At 47.1% G+C, this 17609-nt stretch overlaps 1 long non-coding RNA gene across 3 annotated transcripts in view; it reads right to left on the bottom strand.

Moving 5' to 3' along the window:
- The window catches only part of LOC137561670 (uncharacterized), a 101273-nt gene that overhangs the window by 28680 nt on the left and 54984 nt on the right, over positions 1-17609 (bottom strand). Inside the window, exon 1 of one of the 3 annotated variants that reach the window (XR_011030083.1) lies at positions 11992-12056. The exons of the other annotated variants lie outside the window; for them this stretch is intronic. This is a non-coding gene — a long non-coding RNA (uncharacterized lncRNA). Of the gene's footprint in view, positions 1-11991; positions 12057-17609 lie in introns of those variants that run through there. 3 annotated transcript variants of the gene reach the window in all.

Raw genomic sequence — 17609 nt, forward strand, 5'->3', positions numbered from 1 at the left:
TATTTTGGGTGGACAATGCATGTCTTATTTTACTATTTAGGAGGCATGCTGTCTAATTGTGTTTGTGTTTTATAAGGTAAACTGCTGCCTGCATTATTTTGGGTATACAGTGCCTCACAAAAGTCTTGACATTTTTCATGTATGCTTGCCTTCCAACCTGGAATTAAAATGGATTGTTTGAAAGTTTGGGCCATTTCATTGACAGGACATGCCTACAAATATAAAGATGTATTATTTGGTTTATAGTGAAGTAAGCAACAAATAGGAAAAAACAACTGAACCCTCCAGTGTGCATAACTATTCACTGTGAGGAAACGCGGAAAAGCCGCCGCGTGTACTCAGAACAGGGCGGCTGATTCCGCGTCCAACACGGCGGTTTGCACGCGTAGGCCTACATCCACTAGTATGGCCGAACGCGGAGGAACCGCCGCATGCCGTGATAGCGGTGCAGCGGATTCCGCGTCCAGCACGGCAGGTGATCTGCAACACGTCTGGTGTGGCTGGGACTGATAGTCCACACAGGTTCAGAAAGACGCGCGCACGCGCAGAGAGGCAGAACTTTTATGACAGCCAGAAGGGAGTCAGCTGACCAAGCCGGTCAGCTGACGATTCAACCAGTTCCCATTGGTCCAGCACTTAGGGGAGGTGCTGGAAAGCGCTTTGCTATATATACTGGGTGCTGGTCATTCTCTGGTTGTCTGCCGTTGTGATCACTACGTGGAAGCACTCAGACCTTTTGTTAGATTCTTTGTTATATCTCTGTTATACTTCAGACTAGTTCCAGGGTGTTGATGATCACGGACCTCACACCCAGATTAGGGACTTGTGTTATATCTCTGTTATACTTCAGACTAGTTCCAGGGTGTTGATGATCACGGACCTCACACCCATATTAGGGACTTGTGTCATATTTCTGTTATACTTCAGACTAGTTCCAGGGTGTTGATGATCCAGGAGCTCACACCCAGATTAGGGACTTGTGTTACCAACCTGTTATACGTCAGACTAGTTCCAGGGTGTTGATGATCACGGACCTCACACCCAGATTAGGGACTTGTATGATCATTCTGTTATTCTTCAGACTAGTTCCAGGGTGTTGATGATCACGGAGCTCACACCTAGACTAGGCATTGTATATTATCTGTTATGACCTCCTGCTTTCCTGACCATTCCTCTGCTTTCTGATTCGGTACCACGCATATCTGATATCACAATGCCAAACCCTGCCTGTCTTGGATACCGAATCAGCCTTCTGTCTTTGTACCTTATATGTCTGTCTGTTGCCGACCTGGCTAGTCCGACCTCGAGAACTATCTCCTCTGTTTAGAGATGGTTCACAGATCTGTCAGTGACACCCCACTCTTGGTGTCACTCACACTCTGGTCCTTCCTTCACTCAGCCTGACTCCCCCCTTTGGAAACCTCAGGCCGAGGAAGGAGCCTGTCCTTCAGGCAGTATCCCATACTGCCTTGTATCCCCTTTACGGGGACCCTCCTCAAAGTATTACTGTTGCACCAAACACTCATATTACTCAGGTGTCCAGAGGTTAGAGATATATCTGATTATCGGTGATACTGCAGATCATCAATAATCGGGTATATATCTGTATTCTCGGTGATACTGCAGATCACCGGTAATCAGATCCTCTCTGTGTACACCGATTGTTACATTCACTCTCCTAAAGTACTTTGTGGGGCTGCATATTGCCTCATCTTGCCACTGGGTTTTTGCTAATTCCTTAAAGCGGAATATAACCCTGCATTTCAACTTTGCTCTAAAACATTATTTACAGCATATTATATGCAAAAAGCATTTTTTTACTAGACCAGCATTGGAAGGGTTAAACACAGAGGTTTCAAGTTCCGTGGAGAGATATGCAGAAGTTCAGATCGTTACATTCTATTTAGTTAGATGTATCTATTGATAAATGTTACACACTCTTTGACTGTCCTCCAAGCTCCTTCTCAGTCAGAGAGAGTGAGTCACATTCAACACTTAGATACATTAATGTAAACAAAATGTATCTATTTCAGCTTGGATGCGTCTGCAGAAATCTCCAGGAACTTTAAAGCCCTGTGTAACCCTTCCAATGCTGGTCTAGTAAAAAAAAAATGCTGGTTGCATATAATATACTGTAAATAATGTTTTAGAGCAAAGTTGAAATGCAGGGTTATATTCCACTTTAAGGCAAAAATTGCTCTAGCTCCTTCATGTTAGATGGTCTTCACTTATTCAATTCTAACCACAGATTATCTATTGGATTGAGGTCTAAACTTTGACTAGATCATTGCAACACATTTAAATATTTCCCCTTAAACCACTTAAAGAGGAACTCCAGTGAACATTTTAGTGTTGGCAGGTGATGTAGCTGCTGCATGGTTTTTGGCAGTTGGAAACAGCTGTAACAGCTATTTTCCACAATGCAACAAGGTTCACAGACAGGAAACTGCCAAAAAAAGTACGTACTTTTCTTGTGGGAGGGGTTTCTTGTGGGAGGGGTCTCACCACAATATCAGTCATACAGCGCCCCCTGATGGTCTGTTTGTGAAAAGGAATAGATTTCTCATGTAAAAGGGGATATCAGCTACTGATTGGGATAAAGTTCAATTTTTGGTTGGAGTTTCTCTTTAAGGGTTGCTTTAGCAATATGCTTCAGGTCATTGTCCTAATGAAAGGTGAACCTCTGTCCTAATGTCAAATCACTGGCAGACAGACCCAGGTTTTGCTCAAGATTTAGTAAAACCCATCTTTCCCTTGACTCATACCATTGACTCAAAAAGCCATTGCTTAGTGTTAAGAATAAGGAGGCACATATTGAATTTGCAAAAAAAAAAAAAAAAATTCTGCTTAAAGAGAACCCAAAGTGGGTTCTAAGAATCCTATTAGTCTGTATATAATGCCCAGCCTCTGTTGCTATACCGTTTTTCCCCAGGCCCCCCTGCGCTCTGCTGTCCCCCATAAATCAAATGCCGTGCTAGCGACACGCATTGTGTCGATAGCCGGATATTTACCGCTGCACTGTCACTCTCGCCGCTCCCCCGCCTCCTCTATTTCGCCACTCCCCGCCTGCGTCGCTTCCCTCCAATCAGCGGGGAGGGAAGGGATGCAGGTGGGGAGCGGCGACATAGAGGAAGCGGGGGAGCGGCGAGAGTGACAGTGCAGAAGTAAACTAGCGATGTCACTAGCACAGTGTTTTATTTATGGGGGACAGCAGAGCACAGCGGGGGCCTGGGGGGAGACAGTATAGCAACAGAGGCTGGGCATTATATGCAGACCCAGCCTCTGTGTGCTAATAGGATTCTTACAAACTACCTCGGGTTCTCTTTAAACCAAAATGGTTAAGGGGAATAGGGGGAATAGTTTTTCAAAAAGACCTTGTAGTTTTTGAGAAAATAAATTAAAGTGTACCTGTAAGGAAAAAAGTGCCCCTATGGGGTACTCACTTCGGAAGGGGGAAGCCTCTGGATCCGAAAGAGGCTTCCCTGTCCTCCTCTGTCCCTCTGTTGCATCGCTGGGACCCCCAAAATTCCCCTTGTTAGTGCAGGCACAGTATGCTCCGTCCCACTCGAGCTTCTCTGGAAAAAGCCAGGCTGTATCGAGTCCGCACCACTGGACAGGCACGAGCCATCTGCACCTGTGCAGCAGCACAGACCAGATCAGGCTCAGCTATTTCCACCGGAGCCCGAGTGGGACAGAGCTAGCTTGCATGCGCAGGGGGGCCAACCTTTGGGGTCCCAGCTCATGATCGAGAGGATGAGGAAGCCTCTTTAGTATCCAGAGGCTTCTTCCTTCCAAGGTGAGCACCCTCTAGGGGAAATGTTTGCTTTTACAGGTTAACTTTAAAGTGTACCGCAGCAAAATATCCTTTTACCAAGTTCAAAAAACTTTTTTTTCTTTGGAATTTTTAAAATCGATTTTTTCAAAAACGACAGACTTTTGGGGAATACATTTTTTGACTTGTTCCCGAAGAATTCAATTTTGCGTTTTCATCTACTTATGTGTAATCACAAAATGACAAAACACAATTACTGTTATGCGCAAAATAAATGAAGAATTTTCTGGCAATTTCACTTTACATCATAATTGCCAATTTTGATGCGAAATTATGATTATGCGAAATTCGAGCTCAGCACTAGTTACAGGTACGGTTTAACATTTGTTCTCTACTATGTGTAATAAAAAACTGACAGGTCCCTGTGGATTACTGCATGCCTCTGGCCTGTCCCATTAGAGAATCACACGCTTGTATAATCCTGACAAACTGCCGGTCTTTATGGCCGTCTTTATACTCTTTGAGTGATTGTCTTCTTTTATCTGTTATTGGACTGACAAGCTCGTAATATTGATTTTTGAGAAAATAATAATGAGGCATGCCTGCAAACAAAACCAGGTGCTGATGTCTCTGCTCTGTATGCAAGGAGGAGAGTAAAGAAGAACTCATTTTTGCTGACACAAAAGAAAAAGTGAAGAAGAAAGAAAAAGTAAACATGAAAAAGTAAAAAAAAAAAAAGCTCAACAAGCAAAAACTGTGCAAATGTGGAAATGCAGAGAAGAAAAGTATAATACATAGATTAAAACTGACCCTGTGAGAGGAATATTGACACGACCGTTTTTTCACTTTTTCTGCCCCTAGGTCCACTTATTGTTGTTACTTACCATTCCCTGTACAGCTCCCACCATGTGTAAGATCCATGTACCGCAGTCCTAATCATTCATTTACAGCTCCATTGAGCAGCATCTCTCCTCTTCCATATCTGTTGCTAGAGATGTGGCGAACGGTTCCCGAACCGTTCGCCGGCGAACATCTCTAAATCCATGGGCCTCTTACTACTTCCGGGTCGCAATGACCCGGAGTAGTACGCCTGCGCTGCCCGGCGGAGCGCGTCCTAGATCGCGCTCCCGTTGCCGGGCACTCTCTGCGCATGTGCGTGACGTCATGAGTGACGTCACGCTCATGCGCAGAGAGTGCCCGGCAACGGGAGCGCGATCTAGGACGCGCTCCGCCGGGCAGCGCAGGCGTACTACTCCGGGTCATTGCGACCCGGAAGTAGTAAGAGGCCCAGAGAGGTTCGCCAGGCGAACTGTTCGGCCCAACACTATCTGTTGCTCCCCATATGCTGCTTCTCTTTTCCATTTTAAGGCTTTTCTTCCATATTCAGCAATCCCTTTTTCATGTCCAGCCGCCCCTTGGCCACCAGCCGCCCAAGGCCTGGATCTTTGCGGCCTTCCCAGAAATCCGGCCCTGGATATGGAAGCTGCTTGGTTCAACTATTACATGCCTACCTAAGAAGAGAAAAGCATCTAGATCCTATATAGGCATCCCAAGGTGTCCTCCGGTCCCCTGATGGACCCTCCAAGGTCTTGTCGTTAATGTGATCAGGGAAGCACTACTATTCAAGCACGAGTGTGGCTGTACTGTGCCTGCAGAGGAGAGGCCGTGCATGTGTGGCTGCAACGTGGCCACGCTCATCTGCATACAATGTACAGTCTTCTGGGAGTGGGGAGGAGTTCATAAACAATAGGCAGCCAGGTAGCTTGCTGAGCTTGTTGATTGAGGTTGTTTACATGTACATGTGCTCTGACCTGAACTCAGAACTTCCTTTCTGCTCTAAAAGATAAGCAACGGCATAGTAACCTTTAAAGAAAAAACATCCTTGTTACAGCTGACACAAATCCTGCAATATTTCTTGCAGTGTGTCTACTTCTTTATTTCATGGAAGCAGACATAGGGTTAACATCATGTGTTTACAAAGTAGCTGCTCTGCCAAGGCAGCCAGCTGACACAGTTGAGAGAATAAATTACAGTTAGGATTAGTCACAGATGAGGGGGAATTAGGCTAAACGCTCTAAATATTTATTTATCTCTGTTTCCTTCTGTTTTGTGCAAGAGTTTTTGCGTGCCCCCCCCCTGGACAAAATGGGCGTGGCCACACATCAAAATGTGGTCATGGTCATGGGTGGAGTCAAAAGTTATTTAGATAGCTATATGTGCCCCCTCACCCCATTCAGCTAATCAGATATACTCCCCTTTAAATAGCCAAATGTGTGCCCCTTTAGTTAGCCAGATGTGCCCCCTTTATATAGCCTTATTCTGCTGCGGTTAACACTTCTTCAGAGGGAGGGAGAAGCAGGGGCACTTCGGGCAGCCAGCAAGCCACCTCTCATGCACGTGGGGGGTGCATGGCCGTGTTGAGCACCCCCACAGTGCTGCGCCCGGGGACATATGTTCCCCCTTGCCCACCCATAGCTACTACTCTGAGTTCAGATCCACTTTAAAAATAATGTCAGAGCAAACACAAGTAAGGAAAGCACCTGAAACTGGATCCAAGCTACATTCTAATAACAAGAGAAATTGGGCTGATTTTCCTGGCAGCAAAAGACCAGGTTGAGCGGTGCTCCGAGCGCTTCAGCCAAGGTGCCTAAATGAGAATAATCCGTGTAATTAGTATTGCTGGGCATGAAAACGAGGAGCGGCCTGCAGCACGTGTTCCAGCTCCTGGCTCTGGCTCTCGTCTGCGCGAGCAATGAGGAATACATGACCTTTTCAGCCTGATATGAACACTTAGCTTGATCCTCTTGGTCTTCGCTTGGACTGGGCAGCACAAGACATATCCCCGCCTGTCACTTTGCATTAGTCCTTGGCCGGCCGGCACTGGCCATGTGTCTGGAATGAGAATTAATGCTAATTGTTTCTGGGAAGCCAAACTTTTCCTCTAATTCCCTGTATCTCCGTAACTGCCTAGCCTTACCTGCTCTCATTAACCCCTTCCACTCCACTGGGAGTACTAGAGAGTAGCGGGAAGGATTAGGAAGTCCGCCATCGGCAGCGAATCTGAAGTGGAATACGGCACAGTGAAATACCGACACCCACTGAACATTTTATTAGGAACAGCTGCTTCTTCATACAATCAATCAGTCAATCATCCGGTGTGGTGAAAGATATTGCGACCCAACAGATATTGCAACTTGTTGTACAGTTCATGCGTGCTGTACGGACTGTGCATAACTGCGCATGCGTGACTTCTTCCAGTAATCTCGGCTGTAATTATTTGCAACCACTGGTGTTCCAAAAGCAGTGTACATTTACTTGGTTATTAGTTCCCTCCAGGGAGGTTTATTAGTTGTGGGGGGGGGGGGTGTATTCATTTCCACCGGAGGAGGGTGATTAATTTCCACCGGATGGGTGGGGTTATTATAAGGTCCCTCCTGGGGGCGTACGTTAAAAAGGGGCACTGGGAAAAAAGGGCGCGGGGTTTTAAACGATAAACATGGATAACGTTTAAAAATATAATGTACTATATTTCGTTTAAAAATAATGTTTTATAAAGTTATAAATCATTAAATAATGTGCATGAAATCGGCAATTGTGAAAACGTTAATGTTCCATTTAAAAAGTGAAATATATAATAACGTTTAAAAAAAATGAGTAAGTAACCCTCCCTGTACCTACCCCTAACCCCTAGACCCCCGTATTGGTGCCTAAACCTAATACACTAATACCTGTATATGATTGCAACCGGTTGCAAAATCTGACAAAGTTGCAAAAACTTTCACCACACCGGCAGCCACATGGTTGCCTAAAATCATGCGGCTACAGGGCAGGAGCTTCTGTTAATGCTCTTAATTTCAGTACTTCTTTGACTGATGATCTCCTGGCATTCTCATGTGCAAGAGTCTCTAGAACTTACTCCAAATAGTGCAAAGGGTGAAAAACATGGCATGATCAACAGTTACGCAGACTGGAAAAACATGTTGGCAGAGGTCAGTACAGATGGGCCGAACTGTTCTGCCAGCGAATAGTTCACGGCAAACAAGGGTTGTTCGCGTTCGACCCCTCAGGCGAATACATGCGGTGTTCAATTCGCCCCCTATACATTATAATGGAGCCTAACTTTGACCCCTTACCCCAGAAGCAGCAAACACATGGCAGCCAATCAGCTACCCCTCCTACCTGGACCGTTCCCCTCGTTGGCTTCTGTGCTAGGCAGATGAGGGACAGTGTATTGCTGACAGAGAGAGAGTTAGGTAGTCCTGTCTGTGTCCACAGTGCAGATTCTTGCTGCTACCACACTGTCCTGAACAGCTAAGCCCTTCTTAGAGCTAATACATTGTTTTTCTTGCTATTGTAGTGCTCTTCCGTGGCCAGTGCACAAGTTAGCTGTTGGAGACAGGTCTGCTGGTCCTAGTAGTGCACCGACCATAACATAACCCAATAATCCTTCACCACCACTACAGGCATCTAGTATCCACTACTGCGCCCTGTATAAAGCCTCAGTGCAAAACCAGTGTTTTTTGGTCACTTAACTGTGATCGCCTGCCCTTCCACGATTGTGCGCACAAGCACGGCAGCCACTACACACCACTACACAAAGATGGCTGCCGAGAGGACTAACATTTATGTCCTGGAAGTGTTAAAGGGACACTTAAGCCAGAAAAAAAAATGAGTTTTACTCACCTGGGGCTTCTACCAGCCCCCTGCAGCTGTCCGGTGCCCTCGCAGCCACTCACTAATCCTCTGGTTCCCCGCTGCCAGCTAGTTTCGTTTTTGCCGACAGGCCCGTCAGGACTGGCCACGCGTAGCTTTCTCCGCATACCTGACTGTAATTAGCGCTATTGTGGGCCGCAACGCGTACAAAAATATGCGTTGCCGCATATCTATGCGTTCGTAATGCGGCAAGCGTATTTTTGTACGCGTTGCGGTCCGCAATAGCGCTAATTACAGTCGGGAATGCGGAAAAAGGTACGCGTGGCCAGTCCTGACGGGCCTGTCGGCAAAAACGAAACTGGCTGGCAGAGGGGACCAGAGGATTAGTGAGTGGCTGCGAGGGCACAGGACTGCTGCAGGGGGCTGGTAGAAGCCCCAGGTGAGTAAAACTAACTAGTAAAAACAAAGATATGCTCACTTGATGTAATCACTAAAGGTCTTTGTGGTTGTTTGTGGACTGCGGCACAGCATTTCATTTGTCAGTGTGCAAGAGTTCAGGTCCACTTTAAATAAGAGAAGAAAGCCATACCGGCAGGTTACACTTCACCGTAAGAGCTGTTTCAGAGTTACATTATTACACATGCTTGTTGTGACACTTTTACTTTAACAGAGCTTTTTCATTATCGAGTGAAATTGGCCCATAAAAGGCATCTTTAGGCGCGCGTAGAGTGATTTGCGTTTTGCGTCTTCTCAGCTCTCGCGTAAGACCGCCGTGACCCGATAAAAGTTTTTCCGCCATTACCATTTTAATATAGATTAGATTTCCCGTCCGCTGAACATCTTCAATTGAACTTCCCTTCCACGGCTGACAGACAAAAGTCTTAAGCACTTGACTGACTGCCGACATTTTCAAAGCGCAGCCAAAACACATGCTCACAGCTTGATAAAAATCAATTTCTACTGATCCCAAATCCACTCGCTTTGCCTAATCTCTAATCAGGATATATTCATGCGGCTGTAACGAGGAATCCAATTTCAAATAATTACTCCCACCATAAGCCATTCCACCTTCATGCTTTCAGCCACCTCCAGCACTGACACAGGGGCCTCATTCAATCCACCTTTTCCCCTGAGTGTATTTATTTACTTTTAAACAATGCCAGTTGCCTGGCTGTTCTGCTGATCCTCTGCCTTTAAATAGAACCCGAGGTGGGTTTGAAGAATATTATCTGCATACAGAGGCTGGATCTGCCTATACAGCCCAGCCTCTGTTGCTATCCCAAACCCCACTAAGGTCCCCCTGCACTCTGCAATCCCTCATAAATCACAGCCACGCTGCTGACAAACAGCTTGTCAGAGCTGGCTGTGTTTACCTGTATAGTGTCAGTCTGCTGCCCACCCCGCCTCCTGCAGAACTCCAGTCCCCGCCTGCATCCCTTCCCTCCCTGCTGATTGGAGGGAAGGGATGCAGGCGGGGACCGGAGCTATGCAGGAGGCGGGGGAGCAGCTGAGACTGACACTACAGATGTAAACACAGCCTCACAGCACGGCTGTGATTTATGAGGGATTGCAGAGTGCAGGGGGACCTTAGTGGGGTTTGGGATAGCAACAGAGGCTGGGCTGTATAGGCAGATCCAGCCTCTGTATGCAGATAACATTCTTTAAACACACCTCGGGTTCTCTTTAATGCTTTTAGCCAAAGACCCTGAACAAGCATGCAGATTCAATTTCTTCTGACTGAAGTCTGACTGGATGAGCCACAGGCTTGTTTCAGGTGTGTAATTCAGACACTACTGCAGCCAAAGAGATCAGCAGGACAGCCAGGCAACTGGTATTGTTTAACAGGAAGTAAATACGATAGCCTCCATATCCCTCTCACTTCAGTTGTCCTTTAGGCCACCAGCAACAGGGGCGTAGCTAGAAATCATAGGGTGCCATAGCAAAGTTTTGGTTGGGGCCCCCTTCCCAAAAATAACAGGGCTCCTTTGTGCCCCTTCCCTCCACACACCAATTTTATGTAACTAGAGGGCCTCCCAGCATTAAGTAGCCCGTCTTTCAGTAAGGGTAGACAAAGGAACCGCTTAGGTAGACCCCAGTTTGGGTTGCCAACAGTCCCCCCACCAGCATAGGTAGCCAAAAGCAGTGGTTGGGGCCATAATATGTAGGCATTTTTGAGAAATGCCATCTACCCTATCGATATGAGTTAACTGGGAGATTTGCATTCTCATATGATCTACACTGCATATAGTCCATGGGCACTTAGATACAATCACAGGGAGACGGTTAGGTCATAGTAAAATATTGGAAAAAATTACCTATATTTTACTATAGGAATTATAGAGAAACCAAGAATTGAACTTCATCCCAATTAGTAGCTGATACCCCCTCTTACATGAGAAATCTATTCCTTTTCACAAACGGATCATCAGGGGGCTCTGAATGGCTAATATTATGGTGAAACCCCTCCCACAGGAAACTGTGAGGACCATGGTCCTGGCAATTTCCTGTCTGTGAAGCTTGTTGCATTGTGTGATATAGCTGTTTACAGCTGTTTCCAACTGCCCAAAAAAAGCAAGCAGCAGCTACTTCCAGTGACATCACCTGCCAGCAGTAAAAATATCACCATGTGATAAATATCAGAATGTAAATCAGGGAGAGGAAAGATTTTACAATAAGCACACAATACCTAAATCATTTATACATAATTATTGTAAAAATTAAGCACTTTCTTTAATTACATTATTTTCACTGGAATTCCTCTTTAAAGAGGAACTCCAGCCTAAACAAACATACTGTCATTAAGTTACATCAGTTATGTTAATTAAAGTAGATAGGTAATATAATCTCTTACCCACCCTGTTTTAAAAGAACAGGCAAATGTTTGATTTCATGATGGCAGGCAGCCATCTTTTTGGTTGAAAGGAGGTGACAGGGAGCATGAGACACAGTTTAAACTGTCCTGTGTCCTGAGCACCTCTCCGAGTTGCTAGGCAACGTGAATAACAACATAGGAAATCCCATCTTGCTCTGTACAACATCAGAGAAAAAAAGCCTGGGCTTGTTTTCTTTGATGGGTGGAGCTTAGATAAAAATGCAGCTAAAAATGATGCTTTAGTAAGAAAAACAAAGTTCTGATGCTGTGATACTGTTAAAGAAACACCAAGCCTTTTCAGTTCTGCTGAGTAGATTTTTAGTCCGGAGGTTCACTTTAAGTAGTGAAATATTGGTAATTTTGACTACTGGCAGTCTCCGATGCTACTTTTTATCAGGTGTCATTTTTATAGGCATTCCATTACGAAGCTCAGCTGTGGCTGCTCTGTGCCCCAGAACCGGCCCCCCGTAGCCCCCCAGGCCCACCTGCGACTGCGGGGGTCGCAGGGGCTGTAGTTATACCCCTGTATCAGCTTATTAAGAAGATTATTCTAGACAGACGAAAATAAAGGAAAACAAAGCACGCTCTGTCGCTGCACAGTACCAGCAAAACATTATAGCCTGGAGCTAGACTTTAAATGCACACGCAGGTCAAACAGGGAAATTTTGCGTTTCAGTTCACCCAGCCTTCCTACCGATTGACTCCACTTTGTGCATTTCGCTGCCTGATGTGACTTCTTGCCCGGAAAGTCTCTTTTAGATTTTAGTGGGAAGTTTGCTGTTGGAAGCAGAGGATAGTTTGTATTCACTGGCAGCTGCTGGATTGGAGGGTTAACATCCATTATTGACACAGATTAATTGCTGTGTTACTGTACCAACACAGACAGCGGATCAGATAACACAGGCAGAGCTTTTCCACTCCGCTGCATAGAAATGAGCTCTGTGAATGCAGCTCTGTGTTCCGTATGGTGAAAATGAGCCCATTACTGTGAATGATGCGCGCAAATTGAGGAAAAAAAAGTTTCTGCAGAAAATCAAAAACGTGGAACTTCTGAAAGAGCTGAGTTAAGGCTCTGGTGACTCAAACAATTGCTTGCTGCCCATGCTCTGACCAGAAATGAATTAAGATGACATAGGGCCCTGGGCAAGACAGCAGTTTTGCCCGCCGCTGATGGTCACCAGGCTTTTTTAGTAAGATTGGTGAAGGGTAGCATATGCCAGGCCCCTAGACTCTCTCCAGGCCCTAGGCAGCTGCCTAAGTTTGCCTTGTGGGTGATCCAGCTCTGGCTCTGACGGGAAGGGCCCTGGAGTGGGAGCTTGGGGGGCCAGTCCTGTACGTAGTTTATGCAGAGTGGTGAAAAGGTTGTTTTTACGTTATCTAAAAAGTACAGGTGGCAATACAGGTCCCTCTTCACTCCCTCTTCAGTTTGCAATTGCTGTGCAGCCTGCCAATCACCATGGGGCTTCCGTCGCTGTCACATGACTTAGGACGGAAGCCACACGGTGAGTGGCTGGCTGCACTGCACTTGCAAACTGAAGAGGGAGTGAAGAGGGACCTGTATTGCCACCTGGATCAGTTAATGTATAACGCTTTGTTCCCCCCTAGCCCCGGGCCCTGAACTATTGGGGTTGGCACCATTCATTTTTTTCTGGGGGCCTTATGATTTGTAGTTACACCCCTGGAGATGGAACCATACATAGAGGACATTTCTGGCCTATTTGGCTGAAAACATGAGTATCCCCCACCTACCTAGACCTGCATTATCTTTGTCAACACAAAAAAATTACTTTTGGAAAGCTGATTGGACTGGAAAACTAATTTTCTCTCATTCCTTGTCCTGAGGATTTCCATGGTCCTCCATGGCTTCAGAATTGCTATCAGTCACTTACTTAGTGCAGGCGTGGAAAATAAGCAACAATTGTCCTTGCTTCTTACCAGCTAGAACGCACTATCTTGCACCAAACCAGTATTGTTTAGGTTGATAAAAACACACAATGTTAAATATAGGCTGTTGCCAACATATCAGAATTAGCTGCTCAGTTTGGTTGTGTTTTTTCTGCTGTTTGAAACCAAAGTACTATTCCTGGCTTCTGGGGGCGGAGATGTGGTACGTCAGTTACCTTATAGTCGAATCGTGAAACACTCAAGACAATTGAAGGTGAGCATCATTTAGGGTTAGCACTTAAGGTTCGTATACACGTGCAACTTAATGCATGACGAACTGCACAACTTGATGTTTGCATGACAAGTACGTAAACACGCGCTGAGCAACTAGACAACCAACTCATTTAAATATTGCGTGCGCACTATAGTCACGTTCAAAAAACAACAAGTTCAAACGACTTGTACACATGTTGCCAACTTGCATGACAGTTGGTCAGCTTATCCGCTGGTCTGCCTCTTACCAGTCGTTTGTCTAGTCATTTGGCACGCATACACATGGCTAACCTATCATCCAACAGAAAAGTTTGGACGATAGTTGGGGGAAAAGTTGCACGTGTGTACCAGCCTTTAGGATTAGGCACCCAGATAAGGAAGGCTTAATTTAGGGATATAGGGAGGAGGACAGTGCTACTTGTTAGGTTTGGACCTTAGTGTTAGGTATTAGGGAAGGGGGTTACATTAGAGATGGAGGTTAGGAGTGAGACAGGAAGTTAATGCTAGAGGAAAAAATAGGGTTAGGGATTAAAGTTAACAATGGCAGGTTATGGTTACTTTAGGCTTTAAGCAATGGAAACCAGAAGAGGAATGGAGAGGGCCAGGATAATGATGGCCCAAGGGGGATAACTGCAGAGATCACTGACAAAAAACACAGGTACAAAGCCTTTATCATGGTTCAGTGGTAATGGTATATTTTCACTTTTTTTGCATTTCTTTTTTGCGATTCCTGTTTGGAAAAATGAGAATGCAGCATGTTTGTGATTTATACAAATCACAATGCTGCAGTGAGTCTGGTCTGATCATCGGCAATCGCCGGCGATCAACAAAGTGCTGAGAAGCACCCCAGTGTGAACTTGCCCTTTTAACTGTGATGAATTTTCTCCAGAGGAGTGCAAAGGGTTAATATTAGCATTTGTCAAATGATAAAGTGAATAATTTGGACGTTCATGAGTCCGCTTTCATGGGGGTCAATAAATCTCTGGCCGATGCCATCAAAGTGATCAAATCTTCCAGGCATATTGATAAGATACAGTATATCCTAAATGGACGACTGCCTTTACTGATGTGTAGCAGGGCTGGCGCTAGAGTTGGGCCGAACCTCCGATTTTAGGTTCGCGAACCGGGTTTGCGAACTTCCGCGGAACGTTCGGTTCGCGGAAAAGTTCGCGAACCGCAATAGACTTCAGTGGGGAGGCGAACTTTGGAAAAAAAAATTCTGCTGGCCACAAAAGTGATGGAAAAGATGTTTCAAGGGGTCTAACACCTGGAGGGGGGCATGGCGGAGTGGGATACACGCCAAAAGTCCCCGGGAAAAATCTGGATTTGACGCAAAGCAGCGTTTTAAGGGCAGAAATCACATTGAATGCTAAATGACAGGCCTAAAGTGCTTTAAAACATCTTGCATGTGTATACATCAATCAGGTAGTGTAATTAAGGTACTGCTTCACACTGACACACCAAACTCACCGTGTAACGCACCGCAAACAGCTGTTTGTGTAGTGACGGCCGAACAGGTATACAGTGGCGGGTCCACTGAACAGTACAGGTATACAGTGGCGGGTTCACTGAACACAACAGGTATGCAGTGGCGGGTTCACTGAACAGAACAGGTATACAGTGGCGGGTCCACTGAACACAACAGGTATGCAGTGGCGGGTCCACTGAACACAACAGGTATGCAGTGGCGGGTTCACTGAACAGAACAGGTATACAGTGGCGGGTTCACTGAACAGAACAGGTATACAGTGGCAGGTTCACTGAACAGTACAGGTATACAGTGGCGGGTTCACTGAACACAACAGGTATGCAGTGGCGGGTTCACTGAACAGAACAGGTATACAGTGGCGGGTTCACTGAACACAACAGGTATGCAGTGGCGGGTTCACTGAACAGGTATACAGTGGCGGGTTCACTGAACAGAACAGGTATACAGTGGCGGGTCCACTGAACAGAACAGGTATGCAGTGGCGGGTTCACAGAACAGGTATGCAGTGGCAGGTTCACTGAACACAACAGGTATGCAGTGGCGGGTTCACTGAACAGGTATACAGTGGCGGGTCCACTGAACAGAACAGGTATGCAGTGGCAGGTTCACTGAATACAACAGGTATGCAGTGGCGGGTTCACTGAACAGGTATACAGTGGCGGGTCCACTGAACAGAACAGGTATGCAGTGGCGGGTTCACTGAACACAACAGGTATGCAGTGGTGGGTTCACTGAACAGGTATGCAGTGGTGGGTTCACAGAACAGGTATGCAGTGGTGGGTTCACAGAACAGGTATGCAGTGGCAGGTTCACTGAACAGGTATGCAGTGGTGGGTTCACTGAACAGGTATGCAGTGGTGGGTTCACAGTACAGGTATGCAGTGGTGGGTTCACAGTACAGGTATGCAGTGGTGGGTTCACAGAACAGGTATGCAGCGGCGGGTTCACAGAACAGGTATGCAGTTGCAGGTTCACTGAACACAACAGGTATGCAGTGGCGGGTTCACTGAACAGAACAGGTATGCAGTGGCGGGTTCACTGAACACAACAGGTATGCAGTGGTGGGTTCACTGAACAGGTATGCAGTGGTGGGTTCACAGAACAGGTATGCAGTGGTGGGTTCACAGAACAGGTATGCAGTGGTGGGTTCACAGAACAGGTATGCAGTGGCAGGTTCACTGAACAGGTATGCAGTGGTGGGTTCACTGAACAGGTATGCAGTGGTGGGTTCAATGAACAGGTATGCAGTGGTGGGTTCACAGTACAGGTATGCAGTGGTGGGTTCACAGAACAGGTATGCAGCCAGGAACAAGCTAAGCCTAACTAATCTTTCCCTATGAGAGACAGTCTGCAGCAGCTCGCCCTACTCTCACTAATGCAGGCACACGAGTGACCATAATGGCCGCCACTGCCTGCCTTATATAAGGGGGGTGGGGCTCCAGGGGCTTGTGTAGCCTAATTGGCTACACTGGGCCTGCTGACTGTGATGTAGAGGGTCAAAGTTGACCCTCCATGGTGCATTATGGGGCGAACCGAACTTCCGCAAACATTCGCCTGCGGGACGCGAACGCGAACCACGGAAGTTCGCATGGAACCGTTTGCAGGCGAACCGTTCGGCCCAACTCTAGCCGGCACTACCATACAGGCAAAAGGGGCATTTTCCCCAGGGCCCAGGCCTCTGCTGGGGCCCCAGCAGCGCCGCCCTTTCACGCACCGTCAACCCCCCCCTGGCCACTACTGTTCTGCTCCCCGGGGCCCCAGCAGCGCCGCCCCTGCTATATTTTTGCTCCCCCTGCTCCCTGGGGCCCTGCTGAAAGGATATTAACAGCCGCAATTACCTTTTAGTGCCGGCAGGTGAGCGGCCGGACTGTGGCTGCACTCGGAGACACGCTGTCTCCATCCCACTCTATGACCCGGCGTGTGTTACACATGACGCGCTGGGTCATAGAGAAGGAGGGAGACAGCGTGTCTCCGAGTGCAGCCATGGCCCGCCGGCACTAAAAGGTAATTATGGCTGTTAATATCCTTTCAGCAGGGCCCCAGGGAGTGGAGGAGCAAAAAATATAGCAGGGGCGGCGCTGCTGGGGCCCCGGGGAGCAGAACAGTAGTGGCTGTGGGGGGGGGGGGGGGGGGGCGGTGCATGCGGGGCCCAATGCTGTAGTTTGCCCCAGGGCCTCAGGGCCCCTTGAACCAGCCCTGATGTGTAGTAACCACAAATGCCTGTAAAGCACTGCAAAGTTTCTATGCTCTGTACATAATTGTATAAACATACATAAAAGGAGTTTAAGGCTGGTTTCACACCAGGACGTTGCGTTTTAGGGGACGTTATGGTCGCATAACAAGCCCCTAACGCAACGCGGCGCCCTCTAAGGTGGACGTCAGAGTGAGCCGCGTTGTGCAGCTCACTCTGGCGTCCGTGATCCCGTGATGCGTACTCTTGTGCGCATGCGGCATCACGTGGTCCCGCCCGGCCAATCGCCGCACAGAGCGGCCGCTCCAGGAAGTAAACACTGCACGTCACTGAGTGCATTGAATATTAATTAGCCATGTGCTTGGCCGCTCTCCGCTCCTCCCCAACAGTACTGCGCATGTCCAAGCAGTCTAACGCGGCTCTGCCGCTTACAAAGTACTGCATGCAGTACGTTGTGTAATGGCGCAGCGTTACT

The sequence above is a fragment of the Hyperolius riggenbachi genome, chromosome 3 (assembly GCF_040937935.1).
Source record: "Hyperolius riggenbachi isolate aHypRig1 chromosome 3, aHypRig1.pri, whole genome shotgun sequence".
Taxonomy (NCBI): domain Eukaryota; kingdom Metazoa; phylum Chordata; class Amphibia; order Anura; family Hyperoliidae; genus Hyperolius; species Hyperolius riggenbachi.